General features: G+C 37.1%; 1 protein-coding gene across 4 annotated transcripts in view; it reads left to right on the top strand.

Annotated features, from left to right (window-relative positions):
• Positions 1-346: 346 nt before the first annotated feature.
• The window catches only part of LOC113111557 (protein phosphatase 1B-like), a 29,707-nt gene continuing 14,031 nt past the window's right edge, over positions 347-16,022 (top strand). Inside the window, exons 1-2 of one of the 4 annotated variants that reach the window (XM_026276382.1) lie at positions 347-734; positions 2,890-2,997. The gene's annotated coding sequence lies outside the window, so the exon portion shown is untranslated. Of the gene's footprint in view, positions 735-1,885; positions 2,342-2,889; positions 2,998-16,022 lie in introns of those variants that run through there. The other 3 variants (XM_026276381.1, XM_026276380.1, XM_026276383.1) reach the window with 3 other exon arrangements.

Below are 16,022 nucleotides of genomic sequence, written 5' to 3'. Positions count from 1 at the left end.
TATATATATATATATATATATATATATACACACACACTAATACTTCACAAAGTACTAAACAACTGTTAAATTACTAAGCTGATGTTGGTTACTCTAAGCTAATTTTGCTGAAATTGAAAACCGTGACCATTGAGATGGATGGAAACACTCAGCATGACAAACTAGCAACCTAGTGATGAGTTTGTCGGTTTGCCTGTGCTTAACGTAAACTACTGTTCAAGCGTCATGACGGTAAACTGACAAGATGAAAGCCAATCAAATCGTCGGATTGGCCATCTGTATTCTTAGCTGTCAGCAAAATAATCCAATTAGCAAACACGCCTAGTAGAGTTTTGGCCTATCATCGAGCCACTTGAAGAAAGTATCCCACCCCTCCATCAAGACGCACAAGACTCTGAACCGAAGGATATCTTGGCCTCCCTACAGAAGCTGATTATTCGGGTCTATGTAATGATTTATCCCACACCATGATCCCATACAGATACGAAACTTAGACAGATTTAGTCAATAAATCGACAGATTTGTTCAGGGACATCTGCGTTGGCGTCAAACATGCGCAAAGATCCACGCTATCAAAGCAGAGAATCGCCGTAAACGGAATGATCGCTTCTCACGTGAAGTCACCCTGATTGTTTGTTTTTAAAGCAAGCGACAAGCTTATCGACTCTGAAAATCCCCGCAACCGAGAGACCGAAGTGGGAACGAGCGCTGACATCCACAATATATCTGGAAATGTAAGTATGGGGACGTGTGGGCCTCGGGTTTGCTCGACGAGAGCGCATGCTAAGCTAACGAGCGCGAGCCTGCTCGTGATTTCATTGCTAAGTATGAGGCTTGTTGTGTAACGAGCGAGCTGACACACAAGCGCGGCTATAACGATGTTAGACTGACATTACCGCCCACTTCCCGTTTGGATACGACAAAGAAACACTGTTGTTGTTATTGTGTGTAGGTTCCGAGTTTTATTGCGTTTGTTTATCCGGTAGCAGCGATAGACAAACAAGCGCGCGTCAGAAATAATCCCATCGGCTCGTCCTCACTGTTAGTAAGAATTCAGTGCATTATGTAATCACCTCGGCTCCTGTCAGCTCTCCTTCTGTTTCTCTGACATGTTTGAAGCATTTCTCTTTCACGTTTAACGCTTAATTGTCTTTTTTAACCTTACAGTGTGCTGGTTTACATTTAGCCTTGGTTTCATGGTTCCCACAGTTGGTTACGTTTGCCTGACTAGGTGTTTGCAAGGACGGCCTGAGATTCATGATGAAATTGTGACGATCAGTTAAGCTCTTGTAAGGCCTCCTCATTTAAATAATTGATTTATATTATTTTTGCACAGCTAATTTTTGTTTTGATGAAACATAATGGGATTCATACTTCAGATAAATTGTTGTAAGATGTCTGCTTAGTGACATTAGGAGAAGCAAAAACCTAAACTGGTGAGTATAAATTTGGAGTCCTTCATAATGGTTAATCGTTGGACATGTTTGGCTTCAAAAGTTGAATGGTGGCCAAAAAGTTAATGAGTTAACCTCTTATGCTCTTCAGTTACTCTGTAATCATAGCTGTATCTGATATAGGTTAGTTTGTAAAAGTATGAGTTCAAAATCTTACTTTTTAAATGGTGTTGCAAGTCTTTCTCATGTTTAAGTATTATCGATACATGCTTAAAAATTAATGGTTTGGTGGCCTCTTGCTCTCTTTTGCAAGTCATGTTTCATATCTTGTCTAGGACAGCTTTTCTGTAGACTGAATTTGACTAGGCGTTAGTCATAACTTAATTTTAAGTTTCAGATTGTGTTCTCAGATACACTTAGGTTTAAAAGTTTGTGGTCACTTTTTTTATTTTTTTTTAAAGATTTTATTCAACAAGGATGGATTAAATTGATCAAAAGTGACTGTAAAGAACATTTTTATGTTAGAGTAACTCAAACTTTGACACTTAGTTCATCTGCAGAGAGATTAAAGGTCTGATTGTAACTGTAGATAAAGGGCATTGACCATCATTTGTTATCCCGATCAGTACGGCTGTAGACTGCAGAAATGACCAAATGACGACAGCAGTGAATGCTCGTTTCTTTATCACGATTGAACACCGTCTGAAACTTTGACCCAGCCTGCCGTTTAGAGAAAGTGCTGAGTTTGCAATTGTTCACCTGATGCAGATTGCTAAAGCATGGATCTGCAGGAGTGAGGACGTTGGAGGATTGAGTGTAATAAAAGCAGATGAGGGAACCCCTTTGTTTGCTCGGTGGCTTTCTTAAAGACTGTCCAGATCTGTGACAGGCACAGAAGTATTGGCAGAAACCGGAGCACAAGACTGCCATGCAGATCTCTTGTAATGGTGAGCACTGTGGGAAAATATTTGGGCACTAACTTGTGGATGTTAGTGAAAATGAAAAAAAAAGTGAAAATAAATTCATTCGTTGCAGACCTGTATGACTTGTAAGATTTTGAAGAACTGTCCATACGATAAAAGTCAAAAGGTGTCTGGTGTCATTTTGTACCTCGTTGAGTTTTAATATGTGGGCAAAAACAGTTCTTTAAAATATTGCCTTTTGTTTTCTGTAAACACAAACTAAGTCATACGGGTTTGAAACGCCATAAGGGTGAGTAAATGGTGACTTAATTTAAATTTTTGAAGGAACTTTTGCTTTTAAGTGGCTTTTATTATTTTTGGTTGGTGTCATTACATGACACCAAAAGTGTTGGAAAAAGATGTTTGCCAGCTAAGAATCGTTGTATACACCTTTAAGGTGTTGTCCTCATTATGGTTGAATTGAGCCTATATGGAGATTATAATTTGAAAATGGTGTTTAAATATGCATCATCATAATGATTTCATCAAAATGTTCTTGGCATGCTCTAAATATGCATATGGTTCACAATCAGGTCCTTTGGATCACCCTCTTCTTGCTGTCATCATGCTGTCACCACTGAACCAGCTCTCCAGCTCACAGGAAATGTCAAGGGATTAATGTCAAGAGGCCCAAATAGGTGGTGCGTGAGGACCACAACTGTGAATACATGGAAGATGTTTTCTATACTCTAAAAGTATTTGTATGTTTTATGGGTTTGGCAGGGTGGTGTTCAGAATGACTCAGGATTAACTCTTTCCTGATCACTTCCCTGTGTCAGGGTGTGTGAGAGGGTGTGCGTGCTTTTGTTTGTGCTGAACGTCAGACGTGAAGCTTAAGTTAGGCCTGGCTTAAAAAAATGCATGCAATGTGCACTACTATTTAAAAATGTAGTGTTTTTTTTTTTTGATCTAAACTAACAGTAAACACCTTTAGAGTAATACAAAAGATGCAAGAAGTGTCAGTTTCCATAAAAAATATTAAATGTATCATATGTAGGGCCCTGTGATTTCCGCAAAACGGAAAACGTGGATGGAATCATGGAATCCAGTCATAAAAATGAAATTAAGAGTTTAACATGGAATGTCATATAATTTGTCAAATTAATCAAAAAGGTAAATCAAATTGTGCTATGGACTAGTATCTTTAATAGTGTGTTGTCAAAAGACCAGATACTTCGGTACCAAGTCGGTACTAAAAAAAATGAAAACGTTACGGTACCAGGTTTAAGTTCCAAGTACTCAGTGGTAAGTACGAGTGCCCGGTCAACCTGGTTCTTAATGCGCTATACAAAAGGTGCGCAGATGCGCTCTCTTCAGAAAAACACTGAGACATGACGACATCAAAAGGAGGAATTAAGGAAAGGAGCGCTTATTTAATTACAGCCGTTACTGGGGAAACCTCTCCTGCCAGCAGGAGGAGCTTTGCATATATATATATATGCTGCCACAAATAGAGTGGAAGGCTGTGGGAATCTCCGCTTTTGTTATGAATATTATACAATATTTTAATTTGAATGTCCCATTAAAATTAATGCTGTTGTTAGTGTAGTTAATCATTAGCATAAGTTCGACTAATGTTAATATAATGAGCATTAGAATGACTTTTCTTTATTAACGATTTAATACTCCTATAACATTTATTAGTTTAAAAAAAAAACAAGAGGACATGATGCAATTTACTATTTTTACACACGAGGCCTTTAACAGGGTTTCCGCGGGGTCTTAAAAAGTCTAAAAAAGTCTAAAATTTCCAAATCACAATTTAAGGCCTTAAAAAGTCTTAAATTTGCTGGAGTATTGTGTTCTAGGTCTTAAATCATTTTAAACAGGTCTTAATTTTCCTACGTCCATGTAAATCTCATTGAAACGCTCCCGCAGCGCTTTGGAATGTTTTTTTTTTTATTTAATCCGTGGTGTTGTAGTTCCTTATTTCGCTAGTCCAAATATAATTGGCTGTATTACGACTACAAAATAGACCAATATGCAACCACCAATCAGCTTTGAGCTGTCATGTTATTGGCGCGAGTCTCTTGGATACCACAGACAGGATTTAAAACGGATTTTTTATTCAGCTATGGGGAAGTGTAAGTTTAGCGATACTTGGCTTGAGAAACCTGAATTTAGTGCTTGGTTAAAGTCAGTTGCAAACAATGTATTTGAAGCCTACTGCATCTTATGCAAGAAAGCAATTAAATTGGGAACGTTGGGTGTACGGGCGCTGGAGTCTCATGCAAAAAGTTATAAACATCTAACTGCTGTGAAGGGTCTCCAGCAAACGACAGCCATCAGCCAGTTCTTGCAAGTATCTGACGGCTCCAGCAATACTTCTACACTGCCTAGGCGAGGCCCACACAGTAGCTCCGCAACTCCCGCAATCGACCTCCGTGTCGCTTTTGGTCAGAGCCAACACTAAAAGCGGAGGTGCTCTGGGTTCTCCACACGGTGACTAGACACCAGTCCTACAGTGCGAATGAGGAAATCGGGGAATTGTTTCAAACGATGTTTCCGGACTCTGAGATCGCTAAATCCTTCAGGTGCGGGAAAGATAAAACGTCATACATTACGCGCTTTGGAATAGCGGATTTTATAAAAAGAGAACTAATTTCCAAAATCACAGGACCGTTCGTGCTGATGTTCGACGAAAGTCTGAATCGCACCACCAAAACGAAACAGCTGGACCTGCACCTACGTTTTTGGGAGGGCGGGCAGGTGCAGTCAAGATACCTGGGATCCCAGTTCATGGGGCATGCAACAGCTGTCTTCAGTACTATGTTCAGTTTGAATAAATTAATTTAGTTTGCAAGTAATTTTGAGAGAGCGTTTCCTTTGTACGTTTTTTTTATGTCGTGATATAGGTCTTAAATTTCATTCATAATGGTCTTAAAAAGGTCTTAAAAAGTCTTAAATTTGACTTTGTGAAACCTGCAGAAACCCTGCTTTAAACGAATTGTGAATCTAAAATATGCGTTTTAGAGCATGAACAAATGGTTAATATTGTGTCATATGAGTCAGAAAAGCAGTTCTTGGCATATTATTTTATTTTTTAGCTAACTTAGATGTTATTCTTCACTAAATAATCTCTAAAATGATTTCAAAAGCCCTTTAAAATTAAATATGTACACAGTTTGGATTAAATTATAGTCACATTTTTTAATTAGCATGTATTTGTGTTTTGCTTTGGTACCGAAATTGGTACAGAGAACCATGGATTTTCACTGGTATCGGTACCGAATGCTGAAATTTTGGTAATGTGACCGCACTAATCCTTAAATATTAAGCCGCAAGAGTAGATTTAAATATGAATCCAGCATGTTCTGTGTGTCTCTGTTAATGAATGGTGCAGATGCGCGGATTCATTTACGTTACTACACACACACACACTGAAGCGCACGTGGCGCTTGTGATTTCAGTGTCTGTTGTAGGTCTATTGCTTTGCATTTCAATGGAATCTGCCAGCTGTGTTTTGATTGCCAGAGATTGTGGAATATTTTTTAGTTGGCTTTATGGGTAGATCAGTAAAAGCAATACCACAGGTAGCTATAAAAAGCACATTCAAGCACCTGGTCTTTGATATGCAATGATGGTGAATTCACTAATGGATGTTAAGTAACCTAAAATAAAATATTTGAAATCAATAATCTCTTCTTATGTAGTTGTTTGGTTTCATAACAGTGCTACTAAAGTGGATATCCCAGTTGATAATACCTTTATTGAAAGTAGCAGTTCTGCTTTGTCTTAAGTAGGTTGTATATAAATTGATATGTTTGTTTAGTGCTGTAACAGCAGTCTTGCTCTCTTTGTATACTTATTAAAGGGGTTGTTCACCCAAAAATGAGAACTAATCATTAAACATTCGCTCACACTCATGTCATTACAAATGGTTATATGACGATATTATTGTATATCGACGATGTCTCATAAGTATCGCGATGTCGATGTCAACATTCAGGTAACAAACGATTATTGATATTATCGGGAAAAAAAGACATGATAAACCTAGAAAGTTGCAAGAAATATTTTACATAGCACCGTAGTCACCATACAGGTCTTTTTTTCTTGCAAAAATTAAATAATTTAGTAGGAGGGTTGGGAATCGAAAATCTATTCCTTAGGGCTTAATGTTTTTGCTCAAAATTTGTTTTTAATCCCTGATTGATTTTAGTCATACGCCTACATGATAAATACCTAATGCTGGGTACACACCAAAAGATAATCGGCTGATTTCCGACAATCCTAGCTCTGTTCCGATTATCTTGATGGTTCTACAGATTATCTTATCAGATGTTCCCTTGGTTTGAGGTGTGTTAAGATTGTCCGAACCTGATTGGAAGAACGCTGGAGCCTCCCCGATTGCGATTGGTAAATATTCAACATGTTTAATATTTACGATCAGAAATCCTTATGTGTGGGGGGAACCCCCCGAGGCCAAACGTGCGGCGCTTTCAGTGTGAAATTTGACTTCTCACCAGAAAATTTACAATTAAAGGTACAGGTTGTAGGACCTGTCACTAGAGGGCGCACTACCAAAACAATAACAATCGTGCGGTTTGATGACGCTAAGGAGGAGCGTGGAATGATGGGGTTTGTTGTCTTCTACCCAACCGTAGATTTCATACAAAGTCAATGCAAAGACACGATCAGACTATGGATCAGACGTGTCCTCGCGCGGGTCTAGAGACGCAATGCCCCGCATTTGCCATGTATGCCCCATAATCCCAATCTTGTTGACCATTATAATATTATTTGTTTTCTGTAAAGATACAAATTAAAACAACTCACCTGTCCAGTAAAACAAGCGAGATCTGCATCTCTTTCTAGTTGAAGTTTGTCGCGAAGCTCTCGCCATCTAGAAAATGCAACACCGTTATTGATCTTCGCTCTTTCTCTCCTCTTGTCCCAAACTCTTCTTGGGTCATTTGGTTGGCCAATACGCTTACGTTTACAGGATCTGTCCTGTAAACAGTAATTGTTCCCTAAATAAGTAACACAATCCACCATAAAACGTGATTGAAGAAGTAAATAAGGAACTGCTTGAAGCAAACAAGTGGTTTGCTGGATGCTAGACACTACTTCCGCATTTGTCCACGACACTGTTGCCATGTGGTTTCTACGTCAGTAAAGGCAGTAAAAAAGGGTAACTAACGTCACTGACAGGCCACTGCACTGCCCCGTGTCACGGTTTAGAATGGGAATTTTCTCATGATTTAAAAGTAGGTGAAAACATTAGAGATATTGTTAGTAATCAGCTGGACAAAATATATAACACTAGCCTAGTGGTTTTTGGATATTTTTCTGCAAATATCTTACAAATTGTACCTTTAAGTCTCTGTAATAGCGCATTTTGTCTATAAAAAAGTTTGGTAAAAATGTCAATGTTTCTTGATAGTAGTAACATTCATAATGTGAATATTTTGATGAAGTACTGTCTTTACACTTATGCTGAAACATAAAGCAAGTAGCAGGTCATCTGTGCTCTAACAGAAAGGACACATCACTGGTTTTGGATGTCTTTGCAATGGCACCCTACTGACTTCTTTATAAAGCTCTTAAATAGTCTCATCTGTCGTGCAACAAAGTCTCTCTTTCAAACAGCACAAAGTTGTCTGCCTTTTCTGTTCATTTTTTTTTTCTAGCAAACCATTTGGTTCACATAATTACTTCTCCTTTGCATGCCTGAACACCATCATTGTGGCAAGACTAAAACAAGCGTCTACTACAAGGGTGTTTGAAAGACTCATAAGGTGCAGAGTTTTGAGGGAATTCGGGGATGTCCTGTTTTGAACTTTAACTCCTTAGAGGTGCTGCCACTGGTTTGTGGCCAATATCAAAGCCATTTTATTGAAGGAAAGCTGTTTTAATGAAACATTGTAACGTTGATGTATTGCACTGCTGCTAAGTTTCTGTTTCTGATCTTACTGTAGTCTAACCCTCAGGCGTCACGCCTACAGATCGTCTGATGCATATTGCACGCAAAAATTGCAAGAACTCACCGCTACAAATCTGATTGGCTTTTGCGCAATTTCTAGGAGTGAATGTGAGATAGTCAGAAATCTTTCTACGTGAGACTAACTGTACTGAGGTCTGTAAAAACAATAAAAATTAAAAGCACGTAGCACATGTGCAATTGCAAAAGAAAAAGTAAACTTCTGCTTTCAGTATTGTCATTTTGGGACAAAAAAAAATCACAATGTTTTTTTGAGTCACAGTAGCACAGTTTGCAATGAACTTATTACCTCAAATGTCTCCAACCCCTACTAAAAATACATGTTGCCTTGTTGTAACATCAGCAGGATGCAGTATTGCATATTTGCTGTACCTTTGGCTACTTTTTAGTCCACATGCTGTGATCACAACTGCAGCTCCTGCGGAGACCAGCCATTCCCAGAAGATGATGCTCTGCTCTTGAGTCTTAGAAAAGATTTCTAATAAAATCGGGTTTTGCTTAGTTTCTAGTTGTGTAGTGCTTTGTATGAAAAAGTTTGTTAGCGATATGTCATTAATTTTGAGATTTCCCCTTTTTTTTTTTGGACGCTGTTATCTCTTATTCTCCTCTCACTTAACTTTTTAGACCTTTTAGAAAGCAGACTGTCAGCTCACACTCTCAGTGGTTGTGTAAGACTGCCAAAATTCACTTCCCTCTTACACTGAATCGATGTATTTTGCCTCCATTTTTACAGTACAGACCTGTGCTTCAGGTTTTGCCGTGTTTTTTTGATACGAATGACTGGCCAGTGACAGAAGTTTGGAGGGGAAAGATGACGAGAGTTTGCATTTTCAACTGTGAAAGGGTGGTGTGGGAGTTACTGGGGTGGATAATTCATACAGTAAATGTGAGAGCTCTTCTGCACTTTACACGTATGCATGGGGAGAGGAACCTGCCGTCGCATCTTTCATCCTGCCTTCAGAAGAGCAGAGGCCACATATGGTGTGAGTGATAGAAGAGGGGTTGGTTGTTGTTCTCCAAACTCTGTGTTTACTCAGCTGAGGCTAGCTGGACAGATATAGCTCTCTCCATACAGGGCCTCATTGCTCTTCTTTTGTTTTGGTGCCTTGGTGATGCAACACATCTTCTTTAGCTAAGGGAGTGCCCTGAATCGTTATGATCTGGGTGCTCTGTAGCACTTTAACCACAGGAGCTCCTCTTTGTAACGGTTCATGTGCGCTATCTGTGAACCTCTGTCAGAGGCGGTCAATGTATTCTCTGATTTGAGAACCAAACGAGGATGTAAATGACTAATACATTATCTGCCTAAAAATATATATAGCGTATCGCAGTCAAAATTAATTCGAATTTGAAATGTTGAACATAAAGTGGCTAGAACCTCTGTATAACACTGTACACAGAAGACTGCATTAGATGTTTCCAATCATTTGTTTTAAGGGTGTTAGTCTAGTATTGTTTTGTCTCATTCTATCCTGATAAACGATTAGTCACATCATTAAATATTTTTTGCCAAAAAAGGTCCATTGTGTATATTTAAGTGTAGCGATGTTTGAAGCACAGCTCACAGCGAATTCCTTGCAAACCAATCAGCTTTCTGTTGATCAATTTGGTGAACTCTGCATAGGCAAATCTTTTGTCCTCGCACATAATTCCTGATCGTTTGGATCCCTATTTTAATGATTGGCTTTTGGGATTTTTTTTTTTTTACAAATTTGACCTCTACTTTTAGTTCTAAAGCTCCCAATCAAACCAATTATGGCAATCGCCACAACTATAACGTTTTATTATCTCTCTAATTCTGTGTGAATAGAGAACAATATTGTGAAATCGCTTTTAGAATTTTTTTTTTTCCAGCTGATGAATGATGAAAACAATGGGCCAACCAGATCACAAGTGCAGCACGCAATTAAAAACTGTATGTTGTTGTTGTTGTGCATTTGTGTGGGTGCTAATATAAACATCATTGTAGGGGTTGGGTGAAATGTATGTGAACAGCGTGTGAATTAAATGTTTAACGGCTCTAAAGCAGATGCAAATAATGTACTTTTGTGACTGTGAGTAAGTGCACTGATAAGATAACATTGATGTGAATTGTATGTTGCGTATAGTATCTTGAGATCTATAGAAGCTAAGCTGGTCAGTACCTGGATGAGGAGACCTCCTGAGAAAACTAAATTGCTGCTGGAAGAGTTGTTAGCACAGCTTCTCAGTGAATTACGTCTCTGCGTAGTAAATGCTGCTCCATCTGAAAACACATGAAAATGCTACATTAAATAACGCTCAACTTGAACTTGATGTTTTTATTCCAAACTCACTTCATAACGTCAGCTGAGTGTTTGAAATAAATTCTTCTGTGAGATGATGTGGCTTCTTAAACAGAATAAGGCAAGCAACATATTTAATAGCATTCTAAGCAGTGATAAAGACTGTCAAGTTGTGACATTGAATCAATGAAAGCAGTTCAATCTTCTGTTTATTCAGCTGCTGCTATAATGATTTCCTGGATTTCTTCTGCAGAGAGCGCCCCCTGGCTTTTGGATGGAGATTTACTACTGATCACAGAACCGTGCTTTACTGACAAGATGTGCATGACAGTCGCAGAAATTTACAATTACATTGACTTAATTTGAGCTAAAAATTACCTGCTGTAGCACACTGAAAAAAGTGTTTCATTCCTCCAATTAAAACATTTTAGGGTAATGATCCACATCTATATTTTTTTAACATGAGCCAATAGTTATTTATTTTTCATTGGCTCAAGTAAAAAAATAGATAATTTATGTTTTTTAATTGGATGAATGAAACACTTTTTTCAGTGCGTCTTTGTTTTATTCGCACTAAACATTATTTGATTTTAACATTTTGTAATAAATTTTTTTGTATAGCATATAGGGATGGGCATTTTCCACAAATATCACATTCGAATATTTGAGCTCACAAAAAATGAATATTTGAATATTCTTTTATTTAAATTAACTTTAGTGAGACAGACGTTATTTTTCAGTAATATTTCTTGTTTCTGTCATTTTTGAACAAGCTTATACACAGTAAGCTTGAACATTACACTACATCATGTTTGTAGCTGAAAATCTTTTAACAATGTGTGCAAACAAACAAAAAAGTACAGAGCACAAGCACACAAAAAAAGTGAACAAAGAAAAAACTTAAATAAAGCAGCCTGCAGCAGATAGGCTATTGTACAGAACGTAGCCTACATTTAACTTTGAACTAGGGCTGTGCGATATGGTGAAAATATCTAATTGCAATTTTTTTTTTACATATTGCGATTTGATTTGCTATTTTAAATTTACAAAGTCAAGCTTCAGCTCAATATTGTCAATAATGTGCAGCACATAGGGTCACCACCCGTCCCGCGTAGCGCGTGTGCGCACAGCGTTTGAAGCCCAATTCATATGTCCCACAAATTGAGACTGTGTCACGCATAATTAATGCTTGCTCAAAAAAAGTTGGTCGATCATCTATATCTGTAGTCATCAACCTGTCAATCTCAGTCGACAAGTCGATCTTGGAAGCATTTTAAGTCGATTGCAAAGATTTTTCAAAATGTGAGGAAAAAAAGGTGCGAGCCTCCGGTGCGAGTTGCTAGGTGCAAGCCTCCGCTGAAACAGACAAGATATTTATACTTGACGCAACTGTTTTAGACTGAAAACCAGACCATACAACTGATTTAGACGCGGGTGCCGGTGTGATGAGATGTACTAATATCCGTCTGCTCGGGCATGGTTGTTTTAGGCATGTAATTGATTGATTATTGAGGTAATAGGGATGGCACGGTTCGCTGAAAAAAACAAACAAACCGTTTCTGTTGATGCATGCACATTCTGGCTCCCCAAACATAACAAAAACATGAGAGGAAAAAAAAAAAACGAAAAGAAAGACATTGAGTTTACATTTTTCCTTTCCTTTTTGTTTTTAGCATTATTCCAGTAGGAATTACTGTTGTTCTATTGGTTGCCATCTGCCAGATCCCACCAATACAATCCATCAAATAGACACCATTAGAGTTTACATTAAAACCAATGCAGTTCCCATTATATCTGAAATCCATTCAATTCAACTCTGAAATCCATTCAATTTTGGTCTGGGAGGGGTTCTATATATATATATATATATATATATTAGTTGGCGTTAATCTGTTGCGTTAACGCGAGACTCTTATTGGGCGATAAAAAAAAAATATCGCTGTTCTATTCTCAAATAGAACAGCGATATCTATTCTCAAAGTTGGGTTGGGAGCTGGGTCTATACTAAGCAGGCTATGATTACTTTCACCTTGATATTTTATATAACCGAATGGCTGAGGCGAGCCTAAAAAGATGCTCAGGACAGTTGACGGGCCACTGCTGCGCATCGTCACGAAAGCTTCTCTTTTTCACATGTTTTTACGCCTTACCGCTTGTCCATTTAAACATTAAAGCATCCAAACACAAGACGCGGAAAAGCTGAACAGAGTAGCTGGTTGCTCGCAAGCTGTGTTCGGTGCAGAGAGAGAGAGAGACGCGTATCATGGACAGCGACACTGAACCGAGCTCTCTTCTGCCAAGAGAAATGCGTCTCAAAACACTTGAACATCGAATTTTCTTATTTTTGCTCTTGTGCCGACAAATACATACAAAATATGTCAAAATATCCACCTTGGAAATTATGCTTGAAAAAACTGTCAGTTATTTCTTAAGTGAAAGTAAACATTTGAGGGAAAAAATGGGATGTGTATCATATTGTGTATTATATTGGATGCGTTCATCGTCTTTTAAAGTGACCGGGCCTAATTTAGCTACTGGCTGCTTTAATGTTAATCCAAGAAAATAAATGTAGGTTTGATTGTATGTTTCATTTTTACATTGAAGACTATTCAGTGCTATTTTACATTTAATTATTTGGTTTCTGTACCTTGACACCTACAAACTTGAAAAAAAACGTAAACATTGGTGTGAAACAGGCGTAAGGTTGTTTGCACCTTGTTCAATGTGGAATTAGTTTACAGCTTTTTCAAGCACTTTGTGATGTATTTTGGAAACAGGAGATGAGCTTCTTTTCTAATGCACCACCTAGCTTGATAAACCCCTTCTCAAAGACTTACTGTTTCAATTTTATTTGGGTAACGCACATATTCTGAATGCCTTCGGCATAATACGAATGAGCCATTTTAATCTAGATTAATCTAGATTAATTTCAAGATCACAGTGAGATTAATCTAGATTAAAAAAATTAATCTGTGCCCACCACTAATATATAGATTTATTTTTTATTTTTTTTCCAGCAGACAAGATTATAATTGTATAACTACTTTTACAAAATTAACTTAATTACTAAATTTCACTAGAAATATATTTTCTTTTTACAAAAAAAATAAAAATAAAAATATTTCTTTAGTCAATTGTTAAAGTATTAAACTAAATTTAAATTTATGCATTTAGCAGACGCTTCTATCCAAAGCGACTTGCAAGTGCATTAAGGCTATCAATTTTTACCTATAATGTAAAAAATATAATTTAGTATTTATTTTTATTTTTTCAAACACTGCGCCACCGGCGGTTGTTGGTCCATGACTACCGCGGTGGTAAAAATCAGCCACCGTCACAAATGGGGTAAAGCACTGATCTCTCTCTCTCTCTCTATATATATATATATATATATATATACATGTATATAGATCATGGATATATATATAATATATAATTGGATCGCTCATCGCGTTCTAAACTGCCAGCAGACCGTGAAGCCACCGGAAGTGTTCGATCTGCCATCTAACTAATCCCTACCAGCAGAGAGCACCATTGAGTTACATTCAAACCGCTGTCCTAAACTAACTGATTTTGAAGCAAATTAGTCAAATGAGATTCGTTTTTATGTTATGTGCATGTAAATTCATCTTTACTCCAGATGTTATCTGCAGTGTTTATGGTCTTTTGGGGCAGTATAAGCGATATATTCAAATCGTTTAGGTGGGTGTGTCTGCTGCGCACTGACGACACAGGTATATGATCCCACACAAAATATAGCCTATTTCTTTTAAAACATAATTTTTCAGAAATTGTTAAACATGAAAGTATTAGTATTGGAAATGGATTTGAATATATTACAATGGATAATGCAATTATGTTGTTAATATTGCTCTATAAATGGAAAGCTTAACTTGCTGTTTGGGAAATAAAGCTTTATGTCTTTAAATCCATACTGTATATAGTCATTTATTTCTCTGAATAAATTCAGATTTCAGAATGAGCAGTTTGTAGTTTATTATATATGTTGAGGTCGTGTCCTTCTGTAGGACGTAGGGGAAATTCGCAACCTTTATAAAAAAAAAAAAAAAAAAACTTTACATGCCTAGGGTGTTTGCATTGTAATAATGTTCAGAAATAATTCATATTAATAAGTTTCCTATTAATTCAATAGAACGTTTACGCACACTAGGGATTACCAATATGGCGGCTCGGTGGCTTCACTTTCATGACGTCATGAGCAATCCAGTTCTATATTATAGATCAGTGGGTAGTAGTCATAATTGTGCTTGGGGGTTATGACATTAATTTGGACACTTTTAAGATGTCCATGTACATACACTAGGTCTAATTAGGCTAAGAAAAAATACCATCCCCCCCAGCATTGGAATACATCTACAGCATATTCAACATCCTAATCCCTCACAAAGTGTTGCTACAGCAGTACATTGTGTGTCTCCTGTTTGAACAGGCTTCTCCTTTGAGTTCTTGGTTTACACCGTTATTATAGCAGTAGTTATCACTATGGATCCGCATTATGTACTTCAGTGTTTCCAACATGATTATGTTTGTATTTATTTAATAATTATTTATAATTAATAACTTTGCTTATTTAATAAATGCTTATTTTAAATAAATGCTTATTTATTTAATATGGAAAAGTGTGCCCTTAATTCCGTGTCGTATACGCAACCAATAATTAGACAGATTTTATTTTTTATGAATCTTTAGTAGACCGTAAAAGCTTTTTATTGTGTGCCGCAAAAATTCAACAAACTTCAAGTTGTTGGAACCAAATTGAAACAACAGATCACCCAACTCTGAAAGTACACACAACTTTATTTTAAAGTAGACTAAAAGTGATATTTTGCAGAATAGTATGTGAGTCAAACGTTGATTCAGTAACCACTCTGAATGATTTGAGTTCATTTTGTGAATGATTCAGCCAGACTGATTCAAACCATTTACTTTTGAAACATTCATTGAAAGATTCAGTTCATAGGAGCCATTTGTTTTCATGAATTGGACTACTGTGCTCTTGATATACAAGGTCATTGTACTATAAAAACATTCTGTAAGTTTTAGAACTCAAAACCTTCTTGCTAAGGTGGGCATACATGGTGTGATTTCTGTTGTCGTATGAGCTTGCAGGCGAGAAAATTATCTCAGGAGAAAATCACAGATGTTCGCGGCTCGTAGCATGTAAGAAGAATTATGGGCCAATAGAGAATGTTAGCACCTCCCGATTAAAAAAAAAAAAAAAAATGAGACCGTTTAAATTAAAGTATGTGCAGTTGAACGAGATGACTTGACGATCCATCTGAAGTTGACCAATCAGAAGATAGCAAAAACCACATATTATGTATATAAATAGTCGATATAGTAATTTTTGTTTAATTATACAGCTCGATTTTTTTATTATTCCAAATTGTGCTAAATTTGCCATTTAGCTTCAGAAATAGCCTACTCATCTCGACTT

The sequence above is a fragment of the Carassius auratus genome, chromosome 12, assembly GCF_003368295.1.
Source record: "Carassius auratus strain Wakin chromosome 12, ASM336829v1, whole genome shotgun sequence".
NCBI classification, from domain to species: domain Eukaryota; kingdom Metazoa; phylum Chordata; class Actinopteri; order Cypriniformes; family Cyprinidae; genus Carassius; species Carassius auratus.
Note: the sequence above shows the minus strand (reverse complement) of the source record. Positions and strands in the feature narration are given on the sequence as shown.